Source organism: Megalops cyprinoides, chromosome 6, assembly GCF_013368585.1.
Source record: "Megalops cyprinoides isolate fMegCyp1 chromosome 6, fMegCyp1.pri, whole genome shotgun sequence".
NCBI lineage: Eukaryota > Metazoa > Chordata > Actinopteri > Elopiformes > Megalopidae > Megalops > Megalops cyprinoides.
In genome coordinates, this window is record NC_050588.1 from 37555271 (window position 1) to 37582302 (window position 27032).

Below are 27032 nucleotides of genomic sequence, written 5' to 3' on the forward strand. Positions count from 1 at the left end.
AAAACGCGGCTCTGTCTGTCAGCCAGCGCCGGGCACCTTCATAAATAACCCTTTTTTATTAATGGCAAGCTCAAGTGTTTTGCTTACCAAGAATAAGCTTTTCCACCTCTGCGGCCCCCATGGCTTTAATCTGTGGGGGGAAATGAACGGGGCTCTGTGTCCCTCCCCAGCTGGGGGTGTAGAGGGCCGTGGGTAGGTGTGTGTGTTTGTGTGTGGGGTGATGGAGGGGGGAGTGGTGGAGGCTTTTTGCTTTTGGTCAACAGGGACCAATCACCCTCCTGTCTTTACTCACCTCTTTGGAAAGAGGTGATGTCATAGTGGGGGAGGGGTCTCACTAGAACACGCCCACCCCTAACCATTCCATTGTGCACCGCACCAGATGTCCGGCTGGTAATCTGCCGCTAAAAAGCCGTGAAATGCCTCACTGCGGTCTCAGCAGCTGGGGGGGGACTGGTTTGAATGATTTGGTTTGTATCACTACGGATAATGCATATCCAAGTGTTGCGTTAGTAAGCCCAACTAAAATAGCATCTTTTAAACTTCGTCACTGGGTTCACTTCCTGTGTGCTGGTCCACCCACCCCCCCAGCCCGGTTATTTGTTTTTTCCTCCACTGTTCCTTTTGTCCCAAGGATCTACCCTTTGCTTTAGCATTGAATGGGCAGCAGTGTAGCATTGTGGTCGGGAGCAGGGCTCATAAACAAAATGCTGCTGGTTCGATTCGATGTATGTAGGTCGCGCTGGATAAGAGCATCTGCTAAAAGACAACAATGTAGTGTAAAAAAGAAATGGGTGGCAGTGTAGCATAGTGGTGAGTATTAGGGCTCAAAACTGAAAGGGTTCTGGTATTCCCTTGGGCAAGGTACTTACACCAAGATTTGCCTCAGTGAACATCCAGCTGCATAAATGAAACGCATGTAACAGTTGCAGCCCAATGCTTTAGATAAGCATTTCTGCTGAATGACAGTAATGTAACGCATGTATAGAGTATGAATGGAGGGCGGGCATGGTGCTGGCCGAGCAGAACCTCTGGGGAACCCTAGATAACGGGCCGGGACATTTTGCTACGGCTCGGTGGGTCCTCTGGCAGATAGCTCCCGATCGCAGCTGAGCAATGCCAGCTATCTGAAACACGGCCGTTAACATTCCTTCCGTGTGAGCGTCAGCGGGTCCCGGGCAATCCAGCGGCCAGCAGGTGTTCATGAATCCTGCCTACAGAACGCCTCCCGCCCTACCCCCCCCCCTCCCCCCGGGGGGCCGAGGAAGGAGTGATGGGATCTGCCTGCATGGGGAAAACTGCGGGCTTCTTACTTACCATGGGACGTTATTTTAAGGCTCAACTTTTCGTATGTAAACCCTGAACCCTGCCCTACATAGGAAGGAACCATGAATCACAGTGTCCGCCTGGTCTGAGCGAAGGACGCAATGCCTGAGGTGACCTTTGACCTTTTGGCCACGCAGCAGCGCACCACCGCGTAAACCAGCGTAGAAGCAGGCCTGGCAGTACTCAGATGTCAGTCATCATGATGATCCTCATGGCCTGTTGCGTTTAACGCGAGCCCATCTTCGCGAAATGACACCCTGCCGGGCGTGCCTTCTGTTTAAATGAATGAAACACAAGTTTGTTCCTTCGGCTTGTTGCTGCAGTCGATTACGTGATCAAACACAAAGCCAGATGCGCATTACAGCCCGCTGACAATGGGATTAGCGGAGGATTAGCGGTATCTGGAGAAAAGGGGAAATTGCTTAGCTAGCGCGCTTTCTCACCAGGTTCCGTCTACCTTGATTGGCTGTTGAGGGGAGAGGTAGATGATAAATAGATCGTAATAAAGCCCCTTTTCTAGGGGATACGGGATTGAAACTGACGCAGCCAATACATGAATCTGGGGGTTCAGTGTGCCGGCAGAAGTCAGGTTTGATGTCTTGTCTTTAAATTCTGGAATGCTGTCGGTGAAATTTTGATTTGAATATTTATGTACTTCTCTGGTGGAAGTGACAAAGTTATTCTTTTTACTTTGCTGTGATATGAAGCCAATTAATTGTGCTACTGTATTAGGATTCATTGAAATCATTTTTACCCCGACTAGTTTGGGGGGGGGGGGGGGAGTATAGAATTAAGCCCGTATCCATGGATGAAAATGTAGGATTATGTTTAAAGTTCAGAAGCCGGTTCAGAAAGTTCAGTCGCGGTGAAATCAGTTTTGTCATGAGCATCGCAGCCTTTGGCATTTACATGGAGTGTGTATTTTTCGGCGCTTTGGTTCTCAGCAACACTTACCTGTGTGTGTTAACGAGTTGTCATTTAGAAAGATGCGATCCCAATCATTATAATTAATAGGGTATTATTCGGTTCCATTATTCAAGTGGCACCACGGGAATGACTCATTAAGCTGGAAATGCCAAATGCAACAGGACTGCAGTAGCTGTGATCAGAGCTTTTCTTTCCTACGTGAGAGTGATTGAAAAGGACATTGTTTGATTAAAAAGGTTTTTGTTTTGTTTGATTAAAAAAGATGTTGTCTGGCATTTTGGTTACCAGAGAGCCCTGCAAAGGCTATCTTCTCATTACCCATGGTTTTCACCCCAACCCAGCCATTTTCCCGGGTTTCATTCCCGAACGCTCAGATTTTTCAGATATGAGCTCTAAATGAATTTCGGATGACTACAATGCAGAATAAATGGTAAATGGACTGCATTTATATAGCGCTTTTCTACTCATTTGAGTACTCAAAGAGCTTTACAGTTATATGCCTCACATCTACCTACCAGTGGCAGAGGCTGCTATACAGGCTTACCAACTGGCCACTGGGAGCTGTTGGGGGTTCAGTGTCTTGCTCAAGGACACTTCGACACTCTGCCAGGATGAGCCAGATTCGAACCAGGGACCTTCTAATCCCCAGTCAACTGCTCTATCTCCTGAGCCACTGTCACCCCCAAATTGTTGAATACAAATTGTTACCATCAAACCGGAGACCCAGGATTCCTAGATTCTGTAGGGTTATACTAAAGTACTCTTCTGTGCATCAGTCAATCCTAGAATTAAACATGGAGCATAATCCCAGATCAAATATACGTTGAATATTGTCTTCTAATTTCATTGTCCTAATTCTTGTCTTCTCTGTTACAAATGTAGCTGCTGTGATGCAAGAAAAATTTCAGACTTGTCTGACAAAGCATCATCATCATCATCATCATCATCATCATATTAAATGAATAAGCTAGAGATGGTCAATTCAGATGGCAACTGTAGGTACATTTGTTGTGTGGGGTGCACCCGATGTGTTTAGAAAAAAAACTTTAATTCGCCTCTTTTTGGCGGTTGCGTTTCGACACCTTAAGCACCATAAACACCGGAGATGGCATGAGAATCTGCAGTCCTCACAAATCCCAGCAGGAGACGAGCGGTTGTAGCATGGGTGGCCGCTCTCTCGCTTAAGTTGGGATGATTAAGAAATGGGTGCGTCCTTCCTTCAAATCCCTCTTCCATGAATTAATGCAGTCTCGCCAGTGTGCTTCAGCCCTTTTTGTCTGTCTTCACCTTATTAAAAAAGTGCATGTTATAACGCATTTTCCTTACTTTAGCGAGCCTTGCACAATGGCGGCCTTCTTCAGAGCGGATGGCAAATCTCAGTTGTTTGCCCAGACAGCCACCCAAATGGGTGGAGAAGGGGAGCGGGCATGTTTCCGTGAAAACAACAGCAACCTATTCTGGCACGGCTCATTACATTACATTACCTTATTGGCATTTAGCAGATGCTATTTAGCAGTGCCCCCGCAATGAATCAAACTGGCAACCTTTCAGTTGCAAGTCCTGCTCCTTACCACTATGCTACACTGCCAACTTGTTTTGTTTGGGACAGCACATATGCCTCCCCCCTCTGTTATTTTTAACTTGCACTTTAGAATTGGTTAAATTGCATCTGCATCCTACCAGCGTACATGGGATTCTAGCTGGATGTGTGTTTCCCAGATGCCTTAGCGTGTCACAGCTGAGGAGAATCTGGTAGCTGAGGGGACAGCTGAACCAAGACCCTCCAGACCCACAGAAACCGCCCTCGGTCCCGGCCGGTGTCCGGTCCCCACAGGGTGGGTAACTGCAGAGCTAGCAGAACCGGGCCTGTTTTTCCCCTCCTTTCACTCTGAGGTTTCCACAAAGTGTCCAAGCTCAGATAGTTACCGTGTGGGCAGGGGACATTCCTCATATTTAGGGGTTAGCCTAAAAAATTTTAAGAGGTGGGTTGAAAATAAAAACTTGTGCATACAAACACATGCATGTCTTCAGGGGCCTGGGTGGTAATTAAAGCGTTTCGTTTTGCTGTCTTTGAATTCCTGGGCCAACTTGAGACAGTAGAAACAGGCCAGATTCTTCATCTAGGGCTACTCGTCTTTTCCATTTGAACTGATTTTTTTTTGGTGGGGTTGTTTACCTTCAGAAAGATCGAGGATCCAATCCAGCTGGCCAGACTGGTGTCAGCGGCTCGCATAATGAATGGCTCTGTGCTGCAGAAGAAATATAGTTAAATAAGACATTGATGTAAATTATAAATTTACAATGCATCCATCTGCTCAAATTATGAAAAATTACACACCTCCATGTGTTCCTTTTATTTATCATAACTATTTACACATCACCACTAGATGGAAGATTTTTATCGATCAGCCCATGTACTTGAAAATGACCTCATGGTGCACTAAGCCTTTGGTTGTGATATTCAGCACACATTTTCAGGGGTATTTTTAACTTAAGTTGTTTTTTTTTATGCAGTGTTTTTGGGTGTCTGTCGTCAAGCCTCCATTGAAACGGTTATCAGCTGTGAAGTCTATCACCTCGTGAACCCTTCCACAACCACCCCCCCCCCCCCCCCCCCCCCCACCCCCAGCCTGGTTTTGTTTGGCTCTGACCTCAGTGGAGTATCTGCTGGCTCAGTGACCCCCTCGGCTTGTATTGAATTCGGTTGTAAATCTGTTCCCATCGACCCGGCTCCATTGATCGAAGAGCCAGCGGCCTCAGCTGCTGCAGCGTGTCCCAGAAAACCTAAATCCGGGTCGTGGTAGACCCGCTTCCTTCGTTCTGTCAGTCCGTTGGCATGGGATGCACTGTAGTGCACAGCTGCCTTTTAGAAACGCCAGTTTATTAATACATTACATTGTCATTTAGCAGACGCTTACCTAGAGCGACTTACATAGGTTACAGTGTTTACATGTTACCCATTTATGTAGCCGGATATTTATGGAGGTAATTCTGGGTTCAGTACCATGCCTGAAGTTGCAGCAGCAGTGCCCCAGCAGGGAGTCGAACCAGCAGCCTTTCAGCTACTATGCTACACTGCTGCCCCTTTTTCATTCTTCTGTGTGTATGTTCTTGGAGCGTTTTTAAACGATGAAGCCCTTCAGTGCTTGTGAAATAGACCTAGAGCCCTGAGAGATGTACGTGAACCCGTGAGACTGCTGTGCCCGCAGCCCGAAATGTGAGTTCGGGCAGAGGCTCGATCCGCTGATCCACTCCTCAGCCTTAGAGCCCTTCAGTAGAGACTTCATTAAAATGACCGGCCTGGTGTCGTTGCTCTGGGGATTTCCCTGATGATGTCATGCTCCTGATAGACAGAGGCTCAGGATTCTGTAGGTGACCCTGGGGGCATTTTTTTTTTCCAATAATGCAGACAATCTTCTCTACTACAGTCACAGCTAAATGATGTGAGGATGGTGTGAATTAGACCTATGTTTCAAGTGGTGGGTGGCAGTGTAGCGTAGTGGTAAGGAGCAGGGCTTGTAACTGAAAGGTTGCTGGTTTGATTCATTGCTGGGGCACTGCTGCTGTACCCTTGGGCAATGTACTTAACCCAGAGCTGCCACTGTAAATGCCCACCTGGATAAATGGTTAATGTATAAAAATTGTAATCTATGAAAGTCCCTCTGGATAACAGTCTTTGCTAAATGACAGTAATGTAATTAAATTCTTTCTTTTGTGGGCAACAGTGTGGTTTAGTGATAATGAACAGGGTTTGCAACTGAAAGGTTGCTGGTTTGATTCCCTGCTGGGCCACTGTTGTTGTATGCTTGGGCAAGGTACTTAACCCACAATTGCCTCAGTAAAATATCCAGCTGTATAAATGGATAACGTGTAAAAACCTGTGTAAGTCACTATGTAAGTCCTATGACGTAAGTAAGCTGAACGGTGAATTCAGCCTTTAAAATTCACTGGATAAACCTTACCGTTGATACCTTAACTCTGTCTGCCCACAAGCACTCAGCAGTTACTGCCACACTTGTCTTGACCAATGAGAACACTTAATGTGATTTGACTTTGATTGGACTCTGCTTTTGATGGCAATAGTGTGCAATAGACCCTGTTACATAAGCCACAGCCTCTTGCTTCTCCTCTGGTGCTGGAGGTCTCATCCATGTGTTTCTTTTTTTCCCTGCGGTTCAGGAATTATGTCCAAAGGCACACATGAGAATCCATTTCAAAAACATTTATCATTTATGGGCTCCGTATTCACTCACCTGAGTTCTTACCACTAGCCTTGTGGTTGCTAGGACACCCAAGTAGTTTGTTCTGTCATCGCATAAATAACAGCCCTTCTAAAAACCAAATAGTCTCTGCTGCCTCCAAAAACTCCAGCAATGCTTGTCTTTTCTAGGGGTCAAAAAGACCCCCCCCCTTGTGTGGTCACATGTTAAATTGCTCATGTCTGTATGCATGCCACTCAACAAAAATGAACTTTGAGCAATGGGTAGCTGAAGCTAGCTGAAGTGTATGTGATCATGCACACATCTGAACTATGAAATAAACAGGACTTTCATGATGTTAATTTGATTTTATAGACTTAAATACTGGTGAAAAAAGGCAAAGCATCATTTTTTTTTCTTGTGAGGAAATCAGCAGAAATGCCTCTCAGAAGCATTTTATTCAGCATAAGGCTTGTTCTATGAGGGAGCAGGCCAGATGTTTCATTTCTTGTCTTGCTGAGCTCAAGAAGAGAATGAGGTGATGTGGACAGAATTCCTCAAATGATTTTATTGAACTTGAAAAGTGGCTTAAATTGTAGCATTTGCTGGCCGGGTCCGCACTCAGACAGATGAAAGATGTTGCCTTTAACTCCGTCAGACTGCTGATTTCTGCCTCCTGGTTTGTAGGCCGAATATGCCCATGATGCCTAAATCACATGGAAAAACATCGGAATGTAATTTTTACCGAACTTTGTAATTAAATAACGAATCTTGGCCTTGGAGGCCAGGAAAGTTTTGATTCAATTCCCTGGTAAGCAAAGAGATGAAGTCTTGAAAGAGGAGCTTTGCTCCTTGCAGTTAACCCTTGGGCTGCCAGGCAAGCAGCCCACGAGCTATATGTATGCATTAAGCTCAGATCATATACCTTAAGAATAATTACAGTTGTAGTTTAAAGTGTCACACCTTATCTTATGTTAATATATTACCAGGTCTGAAACTCAGAAGTGGCCTGATTTATGTCTATGATCTATCTATAGCTTTGTAAAGATAGATTTTTCCACATGAGAGATGGAGTATCCTGCTCTATCATTTTCCTAAACTGGGTGTGGCAAGGGGCAGCCAGGGGAACTTTGACCTTTCATACTTCAAGTAAAATAAGCGTTGGTGATGAAGCTGACAGCTCGCTCTCTTGCTCTCTCTCTCTCTCTCTCTCTCTCCTTGTCTCACACAGACACACACATTTTCTTTTTATAGTCACCATAAAACACAATAAACACATTGTTAATGCGACTATTAAAAGCTTGTGAATGAAAAGCTTGCCGCAGAGACTATACTAAGGACAGCAGTTATAATTCAACTGTAATTACGATCCATGAGTAATTTAAGTTAACAGCTTACCCTGGCTGCACAACTCTTACTAACTTTGGTTTCTTTATTTCATTCTCGGTAATATTTAGGATTTCAGCTACAAATCTTTCCAAAACCCTTTGTTTCTTTTTTAAAGGGTCCCAGTGTTGCTTTCTGAGAATAATGAACTAAACCCAGCCACAATTTTTACTTTACCCTAACTTTACCTAACTTTGTTACATCTGCTTTGTCTATGCTTATTTCCTCCCAACAATTTTCATATGTACTCCAGTTAACCTTGAGTACATTTCAGATGATAACAGTAACATAAAGCTGAAATATTTTTTTCAGAGCAGACTTCCAGTCACATTTACGATTTATACTTTTGAAACATTACATTACATTACCTAACATTACATGCGTTTAGCAGACGCTCTTATCCAGAGCGACTTCCATCGCAATAGAACATAACTGTATCCATTCAATTTAAACGAGCAACAGTGTCAGACCAGGCTCACAACACTCCCAGAACAGTGAGTATGAGCATAACACTATTCAAACAAAGTTATTGTGCAATTGCATTATTCTTTTACAAACAGAATGAAGCATGCAACATCTCAGAGAATTTAAATTCCCGTTTTTTTTTTTTCCCCTGTCTTGATCCCTGCCCATCACGGTGTACCTTGCTGCAGTTTGTTTGAGCAGTTCAGCACCCTCTTAACAAAGGCTGAGCAAACGGGTCCTGTATACCTCTGTCTTTCTGCGACAGTCGGAGTCCCCGTCAGGGCCACAGTGGGGGGGCTTCTCCCCCCCCAGCTTCACGGCCGCGAGTTAAAAATGCAAAGCCCAAATGACCTTTTGTTGTGGTTGTGGTGAGGCGTGTTGGTTTGACCTTTTTTTCTTGGGAGGTGACCTGGCCTGCTCTTTGTTTGCCCCGGAAACAAAGAGCCAACGACGGCCCGGTGCCACGGTGCCAAGGAACTGGTAAGGCCTACCCCTCCGGGCAGGATACGCCGAGCTATATTTGGAAGCCTTTAATCTTCATTCTGGTGGGGGGAAAGCTCTCTTGTTTTTAAAGGACGTAATTATAGCCCTCTGTGGCCAGTGAAGCTCTGTCAGTGGTAGTTTAAGAACAAAAACTTCTGAAAAAAAATAATGGTGGCGATGCTGGTTTGACGATGTAGTACAATTTCCCAGAACTGTTGGTTTTGTGATGCAAGGAGTTTGTGTGTATGTGTATGTGTGTGTGTGTGTGTGTGTGTGTGTGTGTGTGTGTGTGTGTTTTCCAAGCAGTGAAGTGTGCCCACCACTTTGGGAAGCTGCTAGAATAGGCCGGGGTATGCAGAGAGAGAATACTTGCACATAATTAATATTTATTTTAACTTGAATGGATGCATGCGCAATATAATGTTGTACTCTGCCTCACTTGTAAGTCTCTTTGGATAAAGGTGCCTGCCAGATGAAAAAAATGTAAAATGTAATGTGAATATAATGTAATGTAATATGTTATCCTTGCTAAATAGATGATTATGCAGTGGGCTGAGTTACTTTTATATAATTTCATGATGATTTTATCATTTCACATCAGAATGGTGAGGATGTGTGATTAATTTCTTACATTTAGATTGGAAAATACCTTTCCATGGAAGAACTGACAGCAAAGGATGTTGTATAGAACTCTTATCTCGGTTTTGGTTGGTTTACTTGTGAGTCACACACTGGCGGAGTACTCTGTTAGTCACATTTGTTTGTTCTGTGTCAATATGTTGGCCAAGGAAAAGATAGCCAGTGTTGCGGGACAGTCAGATACAGCCCCATTGCACAGAACCCTTAAACTGGCATGTCTCAGACTCTAATGCCAACAAAAGTCTCTTGTTTTCATTAGCTTTCCGAAGGTGTTTTTATGGTACTTGGTTTTGTTTTTTCAGCCGCCTGCTCACACCACTAAAGATAAGATGGTCAGCTGTCTGCCATGGCAATTCACAAAATGGCAGCACTTTCGTGCTCCGTGGAGACGAGGAACAGCATTGCAGCAGCCAGCAGTAGGAATCGTAGCGCTCTGGTTTGATTGGGGGAAAAAACAGTCATATAGACACTGTCAGCCAATAGGATAGTAATCTGCTATGGATGGCTACAGGTCACCACCCCCAGCACTAAACAAATAAATCAATAGTCTGAATTTCAAAATAAGTCAATGTATTTTAATGAAATATTTGTGAGCAGAATTTTGTCAGTAATAATTCCTCTAGAGAAAAAAAAAATCTGTACAAGTTTACTTCAACCCCAATGATTTATGTCTAGCAACTGTCTGTGGCGTAGGCAGAGCAAAAGGAGTTTTCTCTGTCACGGTTATCTGTGGCGTAATACATTCTGATCTCTGACTTAAACAGGTGCCCCAAAACATCAGGATTTAACCTGCCTTGTTTTACGGTTTGACCCAAATGGAAGTGAGGCTTGATTCCACCAGAACGATGTGTCATGAGAATCCAAATTAAAACCAAGACCAATGGGAATTCAGCGACTGTCATAGAGGGGCGGTCCCAGAGTGTTTGGACCTGAACTTGGTGTGTTTGTCATTTAGGCCAACTAATTTTGGTCCACCAATTTCTACCACAGGTAATGGGGGGGGGGGGGGGGGCACAGAACCGAACAGAACCCTGGAAAAACAGAGCACAGCACATAGTGTAGTTGTATTTCTCATCATTTGAAGTCCAGTCCTTTCACAACTGGACTCTTCCTGGCTGGTCCCTGGTTTTAACATTTTGAATCACAGGCAGTAGGGTTCTCAGTATTCTGTGAATATCTCCACATACACACATTCAGCACACACAATCCATACACAAGGAAACCTGGCTCTGTTTCATCTCAGAAGATATAGCTCCATGAATACCAATGATAAGCATGTGGAGCTTTTTCTAGTACAGGGTGGGGTTACTTTGTTATGTGTTATAACAGCGGAAGGCATTCTATGCACTTTGTCCATATTTATTTTTCTTGTATTTGTGATAACTGGTTTTACAGTGTATTTTAATGGCTTAAGTGCAGCTATCTTGCAACTGGAGAACTAAAGACTAAGAACTCTGCTAAGGGAAGGACCATTAAGATTGACTCTTGCACATTGTTAAATAATGTATCATTTAATTTCATAAGGAGAAGGCAGATAAAGTACTCAGTTGCACGGTGAAGGTGAGAATCGAGACTATAGTTGCCCACTCCCATGTCAGCCTGTCCGACTCCTGTAAAGAGTTTCTTCGGGAAACTGGCCGAGGTGCAGCAGCTCGCTCTCCCCGTTGTCATAGACACCATTACAGAGCAGGGAAAGTGTCAAAATGGCAGTGCTTTGAAACTGAAGTGATTGACTCCTTCTCCTCCTGTCATTGGGGTGCTGAGACACCCCCCCCCCCCCCCCCCCCGCGCGCTGCGTCTGTGTGCGGTTCTTCGGCAGCGTGCGGGGTGTCACTCCTGCTGCCCATTACACTTTGATCCACTGACACTTGTTGGGTCGGCCCTCCAAGAGAGCAGTTATCAGTGGCCTCCAAAAGGTGCGAAGACCCCCCCCCCCCCCCGCACACACACACACACACACACACACACACACACATAAACGCACCGAGGGCGTGCAGAGCCCCAGTCAACACCCCTGCCCTGCTGGCCTGTTAGCATCAGCTCTGTGTTGTGTGTTTTTGTGTGGGTGTCGCGGTGCTGAAAGCTGCTCATTATTTGGCAGTCCCGTATCATACACTAGACGTCAACAGCGTCACGGCCCAGTGAATTCCGACTGCGTCATATGCTTTTGGGCGGCAGTGTAGCAAATCGGCAAGGAGCAGGACTCCTAACCAAGGGGTTGCTGGTTTGATTCCCCGCTCAGGCACTGCTGCTGTACCCTCGGGCAAGGTACTTAAGCCATGATTGCCTCAGCAAATTATGCTGTCCAGCTGTATGAATGGATAACATGTAAAAACTGTAACCTGTGTGAGTCGCTGTGGATAAGATCATGTGCTAAATGACTGTTTCATGTAATGTTTTGGAACCATTTCATTACTTAATGCGTTTTGGAGGGGTGGCAGTGGAGTCGAGGTCTGTAAACTGGATCCGTTGCTTGTCCTGGTTTCTGTTGTACCCGCCTCCTGCTCCATCCAGCTGATAAACAACAGTACATGGACTAGCATGGTGGTAGCTCACTCAGGAATGAGTGGCACCGAAATTAAAGTTTTCTAAAAATGGTCAGTCTCGAAATCTGTGCTGGTGTCGCTCTGTTAGGCAGCATTAAAGTGCCTGAATCTGGACACGCCGTGCTGTCCTTTCTCTTCAAACATTAAGGCGTCTGGACTGGAAAATAAAGACCGTGTTCCCAACAGAGCTGTTTGTTAAACATTAGACAAGAACAGCCTGGAAGTTAATGGAGGGGAAACGATGGTCAGGGAGCAAGCGGGATCAGGAATAATCAGCACGCGGGCTATAGGTGTGTAAAATGGACCGGGAAAACCAATAAAATCAAGCCGTCTCGCTTTACTCCCAATGAAATGGATGAGCTGCTTGGGGTCAACAGAGTAGAAAAACCTGTCCTGTTAAAACGCTTTACGATGCGACTGCCGTCAATTTTTTACGTAGCTTAGTCATGCCTTGCTGAGTTACTGTATGCTTTTAAACTTAAAACTTTAGGTCCAGACACCGGAATCAATATTGAGTGGAGTCATTGCTGTGAATAATCTCTTTTGCATTTAGGGAACAGCTTAGTGTAGAGAGAAGACGAGCAAGTGTCCCTTTAGTGGTGTTTAAACTTTTTAAAAATACAAACAATATTGTGATAATCAAACTGTAATACTACGTATGTCAGTTTTCGTGGAGGTATAATTTGGAGGGGGGTGTAATTAAAATGAAATCTTTATCCGGTTCTCTCGGCACTTGTGAATTTAAGCACCTTGTGTACACCCACTGTAGTAGTCTTGGTTGTAAACACTGCAGCTGTAGGGGTGTGCTGGGTGACTTCCTCCCCCTACCCTAAAGGCCTGCTGCTTTAGAACATCACCCTATCAGACACGTGCACACACACACACACCCCTACATAGACACACACACCCATAGACACACACACACACCCACCCATATACACACCCATACACACACACGCACACACACACACACACACACACACACACACACCCATACACAGACACAGACACACACACACACACACACACACACACACACACACACACACACACACACCCATATACACACACACACACACACACACACCCATATACACACACACACACACACACACACACCCATATACACACACACACACACACATACATATGCACACGCACAAATAAAATATGAGGAGGGGTGCATGCTCTCCCCTACCTGGCCCCCTTTATCTCTTTGATAGTGAACAATGACTTAGCAGATTTAAACCGAAATGCTGTTTCTGGGAACTGCACAGCAAAGGCCGGCTGAAATGAGAGCCTTACAGGCTGGTGCTGTTGCTTGTTTCATACAAAAAAAGAAATCTGTCCCTTGACTGCCTTTCTGTCCATATAGTGTGGAATCTGCCTGGGTGCACAGTGCAGTACAGTCTTGCAGTGGTCAATCTGGAGTAGATGCTGTCATAAACTGGTCTCAAGTGTCTTGAAGGGGCCAGTGTGAGCCTCGTGAATATTAGGCCCATCTCTGAGTGGTTTTATTTGCACAGCTCCATCAAGTAGCAGAGCTATGCTGTGTTGTCTGATAGTCAGCTTGACACGTATATTTATACAGGATTTTACAGACAGTGTTAAAGTGCACACAAATGTGTATTTTATCAATTTAGTGTGGGCCATAACAGTGTTTGTACAGTAGGAAGAAACTGTTGGAATGATTTGTTCAGACATGGATGAGTTTTTCCTTCTCTTCTATGTGCTCTTGACTTGTAATCTGTGTTTACAAATCAGTGGCACTTGTAATGAATAAAGTTTTTTTTTTTTTTTTTTTTTTTTTTTCCCCATTTGAATAGTGATGTTGTATGTGATAAACTTATCTGGGCCGTTAGTATAATGAGCTTGCTTTGATGATGCCATTTCCTGCAGTGTGCTCACACAGTCTCCCACACTGGGAACCATCGAAGTCTAACACAGAGCAGGCTGGTTCTCCTGTTCCCTCCTACCAGAACAGATAGCCACGTATGCCTTGATGGCGTTTGAGAAAGACTTTGAAACCATCGTCCAATTTGGTGTAATTTAGTCAAAGCTCGAAACACAAAACCACACCTTTCAGAATGTGGGAATGTTTCGGCTCTGGACTCGTCTGCTTTACCTTAGTGTGCGTGTAGGTGTGTGTGTGGTTGCATGGGTTTTCGTATGTGTGAAAGGTGATCTGTGCTGTCTTTGGGGTCCCTGAAGTTTGAGATGAAGACGGGTGTTGTTTTCGAAGCCGTCTCCTCTTCTCTGTCAGCGTGGCACTGACTTCCCCACAGTCCCTTTCAAACGCAGCACACGTCTCTACCTGTGAGACAGGCATCTCCCAGCTGGCCGTAGCAGGACTACAGAAAAAGGCAACCTTTTGTAGGGGAGAACTCTGTTTGCTGTGGGTGTCTGCAGAGCTCCGTCACACCTCTCTCTCTCTCTCTTTCTCTCTATTTCTTTCTCTCTCTCTATCTCTCTGTCTCTCTATCTCTCTATCTCTCTTTCTCTCTCTCCATTTCTTTCTCTCTCTCTATCTCTCTCTCTCTCTATCTCTCTATCTCTCTTTCTCTCTCTCCATTTCTTTCTCTCTTTATCTCTCTCTCTTTCTTTCTCTCTCTCTCTCTGTCTCTCTCTCTATTTCTCTCTCTCTCTCTCTATCTCTCTCTCTATTTCTCTCTCTCTCTCTCTCTAACCCTCTCTCTCTCTCTCTAACCCTCTCTCTGTCTCTCTCTCTCTCTCTCTCTTTCTCTCTCTCTAACCCTCTCTCTGTCTCTCTCTCTCTTTCTCTCTCTCTCTCTCTCTCTCTCTCTCTCTATCTCTCTCACTATCCCTCTCTCCCTCTCTGTCTCTCTCTTTCTTTCACACACTCTCCTGATTTTCTGTGTCCTCGCTTCAGTCCTCTGCAGGGGACTTTTGCTGAATCGCCCTGCAAGACTGTACACATCCTGGGCGCAAGAACAGCAGCACCTGGAGGAAGTAAAGCTTCCCTGAAGTAAAGTTCCCTGAACTTCAGATGATAGAGCAGTGGAGCAAAAAGTGAAAGAAAAATATACTGTAGGTGACCCGAGGGCAGATATAATTGTGTACCTTTTTTTCCTCCTGTGTTACGTAAGCTGACTGAGATTCCTCTGAATGCTTCCGAGTGCAGGCTACATTTCTGTTATACTTTCATTCTGATTGTTCATCCTCTTGTTCAGTTTTTCAATTCTTTCACTTTAACTTGAAAATAAAAACTGAAGCATAACCACGAAGTGAATGAGTCAGATAATTGCATTGTGCTGTAATGGAAATGCCCCTCATTCGAAGTTGTAGATAAGGGGGGGAAGTATTTACTGGTTTACTTGGTAGTTGATGCTAATCTTCCTACGCTGGCTGGAAATCGTTACATTTTCGTGAGGGTTTTTTTTTTTTTTTGACAGCTGGCAGTGTTCCAGAGGGTGGACTGCATTGATATTCCTTACTGAAAGGCAGTTTGTGTGCTTTTCAGACATGACTTTTGTGCACCCCCCCCCCCCCCCCCCCCCCCCCATCTTCCCAGGGGCCGTAGGACTCCTGTCAGCTCTTTTTGACCAAGGTGCTCCCACCCCAGGTCGCTGCTACGGTTACGCTCCCCTCACCTGACTGACTGACTCACGTGACAAGTCAGTCTGTTGTAATGCCGGCCTGGCTGTAGAGTGAAGAGCAACATTACCTGCTGCCTTCAGGTTAGGAGGACAAGGGGCAGCAGTGAGCAAGCGGTCTTGGCTGTTTGATGTAAAATACTAAAATCTGTGCTATTAAAATTCCGGAAAAGGCAGTGTGACCGGCTGTTTCTCGATATGAAGCTATGGAAGATGTAGTCTCGGGCACAAGCTGTTGTGATTATTGCTCTTGTGAGTTTCTGAAGGTTACCTTGTGGATCGATGATGATTATTATCATTCATTTAATTTTTGCTGTTCTTCATAGAGGGTGGTCTTTTCAGGTCCTTTACATCTTTGCAAAGCTTAATTCTTATTTCAATGTTATTTTCATCTGTTGCAGCCATTGGCTTCGAGACATCCAAGACTAATGGCTAATTTTCATTGGGGGTTATTCTTCAGTGGCTGTCCAGCTGGGAAGCCGCCCAGAGTTCAGGGTTTAAATGTCTGTTTGTACATGCTGCCACCTGAGTCACAACCTGTATTTACTCATCTGACTGTCGTCTTTGTCTCCAGGCTTTGATTTATCCTCATGGAGTCCCAGCAGTAGTGCTTCTCCTCCCCTGGGTAGAAGTTCTGGAATGTCACGGCTGCGGTGCTAACTCAGAGGATTCTACAGGTGAGAAAGAGATCTGTTCTGTCCTGCCTTTTTTTTTTCTCTTCTTCTTCTTAACCGATTCTGTGGGGAAAACACGGTTTGCCCTCAAGAAAAACGTAATGTTTCATTCCTCCTTTTTAAAAGTATCAGTCTACATCCTAACTTTTCAGAACTTTAAAAAATGTTTCAGTTTGGTCCACTTTTTTGGTGCCAATGTGTTTCCAAGACCAGCAATTAGAAAGTCTCGCCTGAAGCTGGATGTTTCATTTGATTTGTTATTAATTAATGTTGGTATCGCTTACTAATTGCTGATCAGCACGCAGGGTAGTTTTGAAAAGGTGGTTATTTACAGTTTGTCCAGATCTGTATGTGCATGAGTCAAAACCCCCGGGGGCTTTGAAATGTTTTTGAAGGAAAGCGCTCTCTACAGAAGCTTTTATCTGTATGTTTTCATGCGAGAGTTTGGTTAGCCCTCCCCCCTTTTTGCCTTCCCTCTCCTGACTTATTCAAGGCTTATTTTTTTCCTTGAACTTGGTTACATAAACAGACGCTTTATCCCTGCTCGAATCCTCTGTCCAGTTGCCATGTTGCCAGTCTTGTCCTTGCGCTCGCATACAAAGCTGGTGTTTTGATTACATTGTGAAATCGGATCTAGGAATATATTTATCCATCTTCACCAGCTATTTTTTCCCAGAGGCCCGAGGGGAGGTGAGGAGGAGGTGAAAGCTACCGTGGCTGAATGCTTTTGGTCTGTGAGAATGTGTTTATTTAGGCCTCCTCTCCTGTTTCTCCCCAAAACCCCCGCGGTAACCCCCCCCCAATTAACCAACCTCATCTCAGTGTTACGCCATCATGAAGTCATCCACAGATGACAGCACAAGAGCGAACTGGCGAGGGTTATGGTGGTGTGGCTGTGGGTGCAGGCGAACTGCCTCACTAATAACAGTTTCTGTGTTTCGCGTCGCTGTGATTGACGTGTCCGCTTGTTGCTTTGCAGCTACAAGTCCAGAGTGAGTGTGCCTTTGGCAGAGCCCAGAGTTGGCGCTGCATGTTGGTGCCGGTTTCATTATTGCTGCAGGTCACACTGAGTCAGTCAGGTTATTATACAGGTCTGTGGTGTGGCCAAACTCACAGTACATCTGTGTTGGCAGCAAACATTAGTAAGCCGTTTTAGTACACCGTTTAAACTGACTCCAGTCGTGTTACCAAACAGCAAGACCAGAGCTAGCATCTGAGACAGTTTTCCAAGTATATCTGTGTAGGGGGGAGGGAGTGGAGTTAGCTGTGCGTCAGACCCCCTGACAGCCAATCACTCCCGCGGTGTTCAGGAGCCTGGTGCGCATCTGCCTCTGTGTTTGCCTGTTTACCCAGCTGCATGCCGGCGACCTCATACCTGCTCCACCCCCCACACGCTAATCAATCCGCAACCAGACAGCCGGGGACAACACCTGAATATCAAATGCTCCCGGTCTGCCCTTTATGATATTGAACAAACCCGACGTCTGTCTGATGCCTTTGTGCCTGCCGTGACGGAGAGTTCGGAGGAAATACGAGAGGGTTCCGGGGGGGGGGGGGGGTGGGGGCTGTGATTCCCCCTGTGTCGAAATCCCGTCTGTCTGCCCATAACCTGCCGGACAGGACCATACCTGCTCTCTGTTTCAGCAGTTCTCTCTTAAATGAAAACGGCCCTTACATGTAAATCTTATGGGGAAAAATCTGACTTTAGATATGCAAAGGGCGTGTGTGTATATATATATATATATATATATATATATATATATATATATATATATATATATATATACACATGCGTTGACACAAATACTGCATAAACATTTTTCACGAAAGTCAAAGTGGTACACTAATAATATAGGCTTGTTTTGTTTTTGCATGGTGTTCAAAAACCAGTGCAACTGTATATCTTTAAAACACACAGCATTCATCGCGATTGTGTTTGGCAAATGTGTTTGAAAAACGCATTTTTGGTCAGGGGAGATCTGACGCTTTCCAGCCGAAAGCTCCCTGAAGTTTGGCGGTGTACCTCCCGCCCCACGCAGGGGTCAGTGGCTGGGGTATCAGTGGGAAGGCGGCGGCGTGTCGGTCCGGCCGCGATATCCTCGCGCTTCTCTCAGGAACGGGAGGCAGGAGGCGGGCAGCTGAGCGTTAAATTACAGGGAAATGAAAGGAGGCGGCAGACAGGAAGCTGCGGTTCCGGCCGTGGGGGGGGCGCGCCAGCCCGCTGCACCTGAACTTCCCCTCACATGGAAGCTCACTGGCCGCCGATCGGGGGAGCTGAGCCGCTCGCCTGTCAAACGTTTGAGAAATCCGACCCCCTCATGTCATTAAGTTAGATTGCATTACATATGTTTAGCAGACGGTCTTACCCAGAGCAACTTCCAGCACAAGAGAACAGAGGTGTATCCGTTCAAGTTTAATGAACAACATTGTCGGGGGGGGGGGGGGGGGGGGGTGCAACAATAGTGATACTAAAAACAGTGACAGCTACATTCAGTAGGCCAGCTCTGGGCAGAGGATGGACATAGAATCTGATGACACAAGTGTGTGAATGCCTGACGCTGTCCCCTCATCTTATGTAAGATTACATTACATTACATTATTGGCATGTAGCAGGCGCTCCTATCCAGAGTGACTTACACAGGTCACAGTGTTTACATGTGATCTATTTATGCATATCTATGTTTACTGAGGCAATTTTGGGTTGAGTACCTGGCCGAAGGGTACAGTAGCAGTGCCTCACCGGGGAATCACTTTATATAGCATGGCTGCTCGTCAATCCAGTTAGCAACCTTTCTGTCAGATTAACAGATAATAACCATAAAATGGCTGGCCAGCTAGTGTCGTGCACGTTGGGGGCGGGGATTAACACCACTGTGTGCGCAACCAGAGGCTATGTGACCTCTTGTGATGTTCATTCTGGACACGGCCACTACATGCCTAAAAAGGAATGGCTTCTGTGTCAATTACTCTGAACGCTGATGGCGTAGCCGGGCCGCTGAAACGTAGCCAGAAGGGACAGGGGAACATTATTAAAATACCAGACCGCTCTGTCATACACGCCTGTTGTAAAGGCGCTGGCCGCCAAAGAAAACGCTCCTCTCGATTGCTCTGGATTGGGGAACCGGAGGGGGCAGATAAGGGAGTATGTGAGCGTGTCGGACGTCGTTATGAGAGCAGGGTTTATTAATAACAGGAAGGGATAGGTAAAGGGTGCAGCTGTTTTTGGGGGGAATTTGGCTGTCACTCGTATATCCCCCCTGCTGTGTGGTCGTTCGGCAGTCGTAACACAGACAGCTGTTGCTCTTATAGAACAGAGAGACAATCCAGGCTGTGAGGTGGCAGGAGAAAGTGCGCTGAACTGGGTGTGTATGCTGGGGCTGTGTGTCATGCTCCGAGGCCTTCCTGTTGGTCTACAGACCCGCTTATTGTAGAAAGCATTTCTACCTTCTCTGTTATGGTTCGTTTCAGGTCAGTTGTGGCTATTAACTTTTGTGAACCCAGTTTTTAAAATCTTTAAAATGTTTTTAACCATGTTTTTCCAAATCATTATCAGTTTGCACGCAGCTAAAACTGCATTTCAGTTAAAGATGGCGAATGCGAAGGCTTGTGTTTTCATGTCATTAAAGGTTATGCTTTAAGCTGATACATTTCTAGGGTTGAAGAAGTTCAGTAGACTTTATAAGCTTTCACTAGGCTCCACTCTGTTTTTGCAAAGCAGACGTCTCTGTAACTTGTTTGCCCACTTTAGATTACTTGAACATCACAAATACAAGGGCTTCATCACACTTTGGTGTGGTTTTCCGGAAAACCTTTTCACATACCCTGAGCAAAGCAGGAGAGATTTTCGTGCGTGAGTGCAAGACTCAAAGGCATGGTGAAAATGCCTGCTTAAGTCATGTATGTTTTAGTGACCACATTGGCTATTGCTTTAAAAGCAAAATAGCTGAATCAATAGGACTAACATTATTTTTAGTGATATTTAATTCCATTTTTGACCATTGAAGTCAAATCCCCTGTAGGATGGTGGTATTGTCAGGTGTGTTTTTGATAACTATTTTTAAAACAGTTTATTATGAAAATGTTGAAGTTTGAGGTGGCAAACAAGAGTTTCTTGGCTTGTGAGTAATTTGGAGGGAAGTCGGGGGGGGGGGGGGGGCTGCCTTACCAAATTACCACTCCTCTCATCTTAGATATCGCAACAAAACTTCATCTGTGCCAGAATAAGTGGTGTCTCCTTCTGTCTTAAGGTGTTGATTAGTTCTTAGAAACAGAACTATATGACCCTTAAATGCTGGTGATATTAAGATGTGTTTTTCCTGTATATAAAGATAACTATAGGAATGTGGCACACAGTATTGATCTTAATAGCATTAGCGCAAGGCTAATATTTTCACAGAGCCTGTGTTTGGCAACACTCTGCTCATGCAGGCATGTTATGACTGCGTCGTTTGATTTTAGGGTCAGCGTATTGTTTGACGAGCATAGCTCTGGAGCTGAACCGTGTCCCAGCTTGTCCTTTAGATAACGCGACCAGCCCTGTCTGAGCAAAAGGGAAGGGCTGACCACAGAGCAAACGCCTCCAGGGTTCAGCGGCGGCTCCTGCGCTGTGGAACCTCAAAGCCGTGTCCTGGAGGGTAGCATTTTTTTCTGGTGTCGCCTGACAGTGTCTTTCTGAAAGTGTTAACAAAAGCATGAGGTAATCTCCACTGAATCAGCTTCCCCAACTGTCTTTCATTTTTTTTTTTCCAAAGCAAGGTGACTTTCTCTTAGGGGGGAGAAAGGGAAAAGCAATAGTGAGCTCTACCAGGGCTAGAAGTAATCATATCATGTAATTCAGTTTCCTTTTTTTCTTCTTCTGCTGCCTTTTCCCCCTTGTTTTAATGCAAGTCCCGGGAATTGTGTGCTGAAAGCCAGAGAATGAAAGTACGTGTCTTCTGTGGAGGTCATCTGCTGTCTCCTGCCTCACTGTGTCATTTTCATTTCTCTCCCCTCTATCTGGCGAATGTCATGGACTTTAATCGCTAGAGACCGTTTGCATGGCACCTAAATGCCAACGTCTTTTTTTATTCATTTTTTTTTTAACACGCCATGTCTTTTGATGGTTGTGCAGCCCGGTGTTGCAAACAGAAGAGAAGTTTCAGAATGTAGAGTGTTCCTTTGATGTTAAGGTTCAAAAATCCCTGTGCTTTTCTCCCCCAGACACACAGTCTTCAGTCTCAGAGAGAAAAAGCATGAGTATGGCACTCATCTGTGTGTGTGTGTGTGTGTGTGTGTGTGTGTGTGTATACTGAAAGAACTGTCTGCTTTGTCACAAACACCTAGTACTTGAAGTATGAAAGGTCAAAGTTCCTCTGGCTGTCCCCTGCCACCCATTTTAGGGGCACCTATATTGCGTGCGTGCGTGCGTGCGTGCGTGCGTGCGTGCGTGCGTGCGTGCGTGCGTGCGTGCGTGCGTGCGTGCGTGCGTGCGTGTCTGTGTGTGTTCCGTCTTTCATTATGTTTGTCTTTTCAAGTGGCTTTTAGGGCCCCTTTAGAATGCGAGAGAGAGCAGACAGAACCGTGCAGTTACTGTAAAACCACTGAATAATCTAACGAATGGAGAAGGAACTATGACAGCTTTTTGTGGTGAAAGGCCCTAGACAACAAAGGGGCGGTGCTCAGCTAATGGAAACACAATGAAGCATCCTCCCTAATTGGGCCTTTCCCTCCAGCGGGTCAGGGCCGGGATTATGGCCCGGCTCGTTATTCATATATTCACCCACGGCTGGTTGAAGACCCACTATGGGCCGTTTCTTTATTTGCATTTTTGGCTTATTTGTTTTATAGGACCGTGAGCCAGATTGCCGGTCGGTGCAATCAGGCGCAGTTAGATGCCGTTTGAAGCGCCTCTTAATTGTCGGAGTTTCCTGCAGGGGTGTTTGGAGAAACGGGCACTCCGCTGGCACATTTACATAAACACCCTTTACAGTGGGGCGGGGGGTGGGGGGGGCGAGGTCGTCTGGGGTCCTGTGAAACCCCCTTTTGGAGGACGCAGAGGGCTGGGCTGTCAATGGACCAGAGCCCCTAGTGTGGTGCGCGTTATGTTTGATGGGAAAAAATAAGGACAGGGCCAGCATTGAGCTGGCATGGTATGGAGTGCCACCCTTCCTGGCACCCTGCCCTCACTAACAGGACAGTATCCATTCCTCTTTTACAGTGCTCGTACAGACGAAGTCCCGCCGTCCCTCCCACGTTACGCAAGAGGCAAAGGGAAGAGATTTGACAGACAAGGTCTGCTTTGTTTTGACAAGACCTCCCCCCATAGGTTAGACGTGGATCTGTGGTGAAACTGAGGCCCACAGAGCTGGATCAATAGTGCAGAATAGAAGGAGTTAAATGGGCCAGTCTTACTAGAAATCACAGGCAGTGTGGTAAAATCAGAAAAATGAATAGAGTTGTGCATTGAGAAAGAGTGGAAAAAATAAGCGAGCAAGATGGGGACCAAGAGAGAGGGATATAGGTATGAGTGTGTGTGTGTGTGTGTGTGTGTGTGTGTGTGTGTGTGTGTGTGTGTTTGTGTGTGTATCAATGTGTGTGCGTGCTAGTGTGCATGTGTGTGTATGAATGTGTGTGCGCGCGTGTGTGTGTATGAATGTGTGGGGTTGTGTGTGTGTATGAATGTGTGTGCATGCTAGTGTGCGTGTGTGTGTATGAATGTGTGCGTGTGTGTGTGTGTGCGTGTATGTGTGTGCGTGTGCATGAATGTGCGTGTGTGTGTGTGTATGTGTGTGCGTGTGTGTGTGTGTATGAATGTACGTGCGTGTGTGTGTGTGTATATGAATGTGTGTGTGCGTATGAATGTGCGTGCGTGCGTGCGTGCGTGCGTGTGTGTGCTGTTGCTCCGTCTCTCTCCACCCCAGAGAGGGACACACTCTGGCCTACCGAAGCCCTGCGGAGCGGCCAGCGCACACAGCCTCGATCAATAATTCATGCTGTCACCAGGTGCGCTGGCTGGCTGCAGGGCAGTGGGAAAAGGCTTCAGGCCTCAGACGGACTCTCCACACCACCTCCCCCCACCAACACCACCGCCCCGGGGGAGTCAGGAGTCAATTCTGCCTGACAAATTGAGACCTCTCCCCTGTCCCTTTTCCCCAGGCTGGTGGGATTTTTGGGCAGGATTCTCCAATTAAGAGCTCCTCGGGACACTTTGATTAGCGAGCGCAGTAATACTGCCTGCATCTCTTTTAGCCGCGAGTGCGCAGACTGAAGCGTGGTTCTGTCAGAGTTAAACGTTTAGAGTTAAACGTGGGGACTCAGTGCTCCTGAGTCTAAACGGTGGGCTGTAACACCGAGGTGACTCGGCATGACGAGATTGCGGCCGCCGCGATTTCGACTGTGCGTCTGATTGGCTCTCTATGGTGTCTTTCATACAGGGTGCGTTTTTTTTGTCTGAAGGACCCGAGGAAAGAGCCTGGCAAAGCAAACCTGCCTGCAATTAAGGGAAGCTAATGAATGCAGCTTAATGAGGAGACATGTTCTTGAGAACATGAGTGACTCTGTCAAATGTAATTATTTCTCTTTTTATGTGTGTATTTTTATTTATATATAGATTTTTGGATGAACCTAAAGGAACAGGCAAGGTTATATCTAAAATAATCTTTTAATATATATTTTTAATATATATTGGGGTGGGACATTTTGTGCTCAGTGCACACCATATCTGGACCACATTTATGTCAATCATTTTCTGAAAAGTAGGTGACTTGTGTGAGCCTCACAGTTTGGATTTATTTATTTATTGTTTTTGTGGATAATTTTGCAAGCAGATTGCAGTGTAGTATTGATCCTCAGATGCTTCCTGCCAAATGGTGGGGAGGAGAAAGTACAGGAGAAGGTAGGAGAGGAAAAATAGACGTGTTTACTGCACCCCACAAAGGAAGGAGGAGGTTTTAACCATGAAGGACAGTAGAACTGATTAAGAGTAAGATTTGGTTAAAGTCTTATAACACTGTATGAAGTTAGCCCTGTGGCAACATGACTCCATATAACCTTTGCCATTTAATGTTATATATATATATATACACACACACACACACACACTAATATATGTGTGTGAGTGTGTGTGTGAGTGTGTGAGTGAGTGAGTGAGTATAAAAAGCTCTCGGACCTAATAGTGATGTAGCTGAGGATTTGTTGTGTAAGCTCTATTGCTTGATACATTATGAATTGTAGTATTCTTCCACTCTGTCTGCTGTCCCTCCTTGTAAATCTGTGTGTTATTTATCATGAGACGGTGAGGTTGCCGTTGAGCGCACTCTTCCTCTCTTCACTGCCTCTGCTGGCCACGTCTGTGAAGGTCACTCCTGCTTTTACGCTCCATCTCCCTTTCCCTCGCATGCCGACCAAACGAACAGTCCGCTGCCTTTGTTCCTCTCTCAGGAGAACGTCCTAACCCCCCCCCCCCCCAAGTTCAGACGAAACCCCCACACCGCTCACTGATCCGGGCTCTCCTGCTCAATCAAACACATTGATTCTCTATCAGGGTTAATTGGGACGGGAGAGAGGAAGAACAGTTACTCTACCCCCAGGCCTCATATGTATCACACACCAAGGGGTGTGTGTGTGTGTGACCCATTCTCACAGGATGTTACCAGTCAATACTCAGAGGTTTGTGTGCGTGTGTGTGCGTGTGTGTGCGTGTGTGTGCGTGTGTGTGCGTGTGTGTGCGTGTGTGTGCGTGTGTGCGCGTGTGTGCGCGTGTGTGCGCGTGTGTGCGCGTGTGTGCGCGCGTGTGCGCGTGTGTGTGCGTGCGCGTGCGTGTGCGTGCGTGCATCTGCGCGGGTGTACATGCACATATGTGCTGGTGAGACTAACGGTGTGTTTGAGTCTCAGGGTTAGTCTGTAAATCCTTGTGAGCTTTCTCACCCCAAATGCCCTACCACCCCCCCCCCACCCCTCGCCCTCCACACTCTCATTTGTGTTCTGGCAGGGAGTGCAGTGTGGCATCACGGGGGGGGGGGGGGGTCCATTGTCTTTTAAATGAAGCTGTCCGTCTCCCGAAATCGGGGCAGAAGGCGAAGCAAACTCTCCCATGTCCCTCGTCTCCCCTCTGGCCCCTGGACAGACCCTCCTCTCTTTCGGTGAAATCCAGGCCCTCTCGCTTGGCTTGCATCAGCCTGGTCTGGGTGCTAGCGGTCTGGACCAATGGCGCCTCCTGACCCGGTCACATGACTGAAGGTCTTTGTTTCATGGCTTCCCCTCGGTTGTGGTCCTAAATCCATTGGAGCGGTAAATAAAACATTTATGGCCCTTGCCTCTGAGATGAGTGCAGTTGCAGCACCTCGGGATTTATTTCATTAGCCCCGTTATTTGCAGCTGTGCACCTCACACAGCCTGTGTCAGAGGTCACACCATTACATCCAGTGTGAAGCGTAGGGACCGTCTGCAAACGGCCTCTCCCTCCCCTGGGGGTGAAAAAGAGGTGTGGAGCACAGCTGAGGGGGAGAGGAAGCTGTGAGGATGTTAGAACCCTAACGCTGAGCTGGTCTAGCGTGCGTGTGTCGCGTGTGGATGACAGGCATCTTTCTCCCGGTGACACGCCTTTACTTTAGCAGAATGGGTGGCCAGAATGAATAGAAAGGGAATGATGACCTCTGTCATGCTGCATTACTCATGGTGGAAAATGAATGAGAGAAACTCTGGAGTATCGGGGAATCCAAGGTCAGGTGAACCGTACCCAAATGCGTGCGGAGATGGGCAGAGAATATTTTCCTGTGTAGTAAGCAGTGTATTTCTGTGTATTCTGTGTGTCCCCCTATCCTCCATGATGAATGGTATCATTGTGGTGGAGGTGTGGGGTGTAACTGCCTGAAGACTCAGCCAGGGCCACGCCCACTCTGTGGGTGAGGGTGTGGCTCTGACATCAAGGCTGTTCTGTGTTCTGCCTGTACCCATTATGGGTACTTGCTCAGATTGGAGTGTGTATAGCTCTCTGTCTGTGTGTATTTGTACACGTGTGTGTGTGTGCGCACACGCATGCTCCTGTGTGTGTGTGTGCGCGTGTGCGCGTGTGCGTGCGTGCGTGCGTGTGTGTGTGTGCGCGTGTGCGTGCGTGCGTGTGTGTGTGTATATAAGCGTGTATAAGCAGAATGCTAGCATTGTATTAGATGACCTGATTGAAGAATTCTGTAGTGCCCACACACATCCAGAGTCTTTACAGTATTTATGTGGGGAGGGGGGGGGGTAACATTCCTGTACTCTCACTGAGGATAACGTAGAGATAAAGAGAATGGGGGGAGGAAACGGGTGGTGGTGTGAAGGGCAGGACAAGACGAGACGTACCTCCCAATCTCCGGTGAAAACACAGGCTGAATGCTCATGGCAAAAGGAGGGTGGGGTACGTGCCCCTCCCCCAGCCTCCACAAACATACACCCCCCCCCCCCTTGCCCACTCAGAGCTCACAGTGAGGGAGCTGTTCCCAGGCGCCTCGTCACGCCCTCCAGGAACACACACCCAGATAAATAACTAACAGCCTTAATTAGGGTGGAGATGGGTGCTCGCCTGGGCTGCTGCATGCAAGGACGCCTTCAAAAAGCTGCTCTCACACGCACGCACACACAGGAACACACACACACACACACACACACACACACACACACACACACACTCGCGCACACACACACACACACACTGCAGTTTCAGCTTGTACAGTGCCATGCACAGGGGCGTCCTCAGCGGGCATGTGGGGGCCAGGGCTTTCCTCCCAGCTAAGGAACTCCTCTCTGCTTGCGCTCACA

The 27032-nt window shown here is 46.4% G+C and overlaps 1 protein-coding gene across 1 annotated transcript in view; it reads left to right on the forward strand.

Annotated features, from left to right (window-relative positions):
• plxnb1b (plexin b1b) overlaps positions 1 to 27032 on the forward strand; it is an 82104-nt gene that overhangs the window by 11976 nt on the left and 43096 nt on the right. The window contains exon 2 of the mRNA XM_036531811.1: positions 16157 to 16259. The gene's annotated coding sequence lies outside the window, so the exon portion shown is untranslated. The remainder of the gene's footprint in view (positions 1 to 16156; positions 16260 to 27032) is intronic.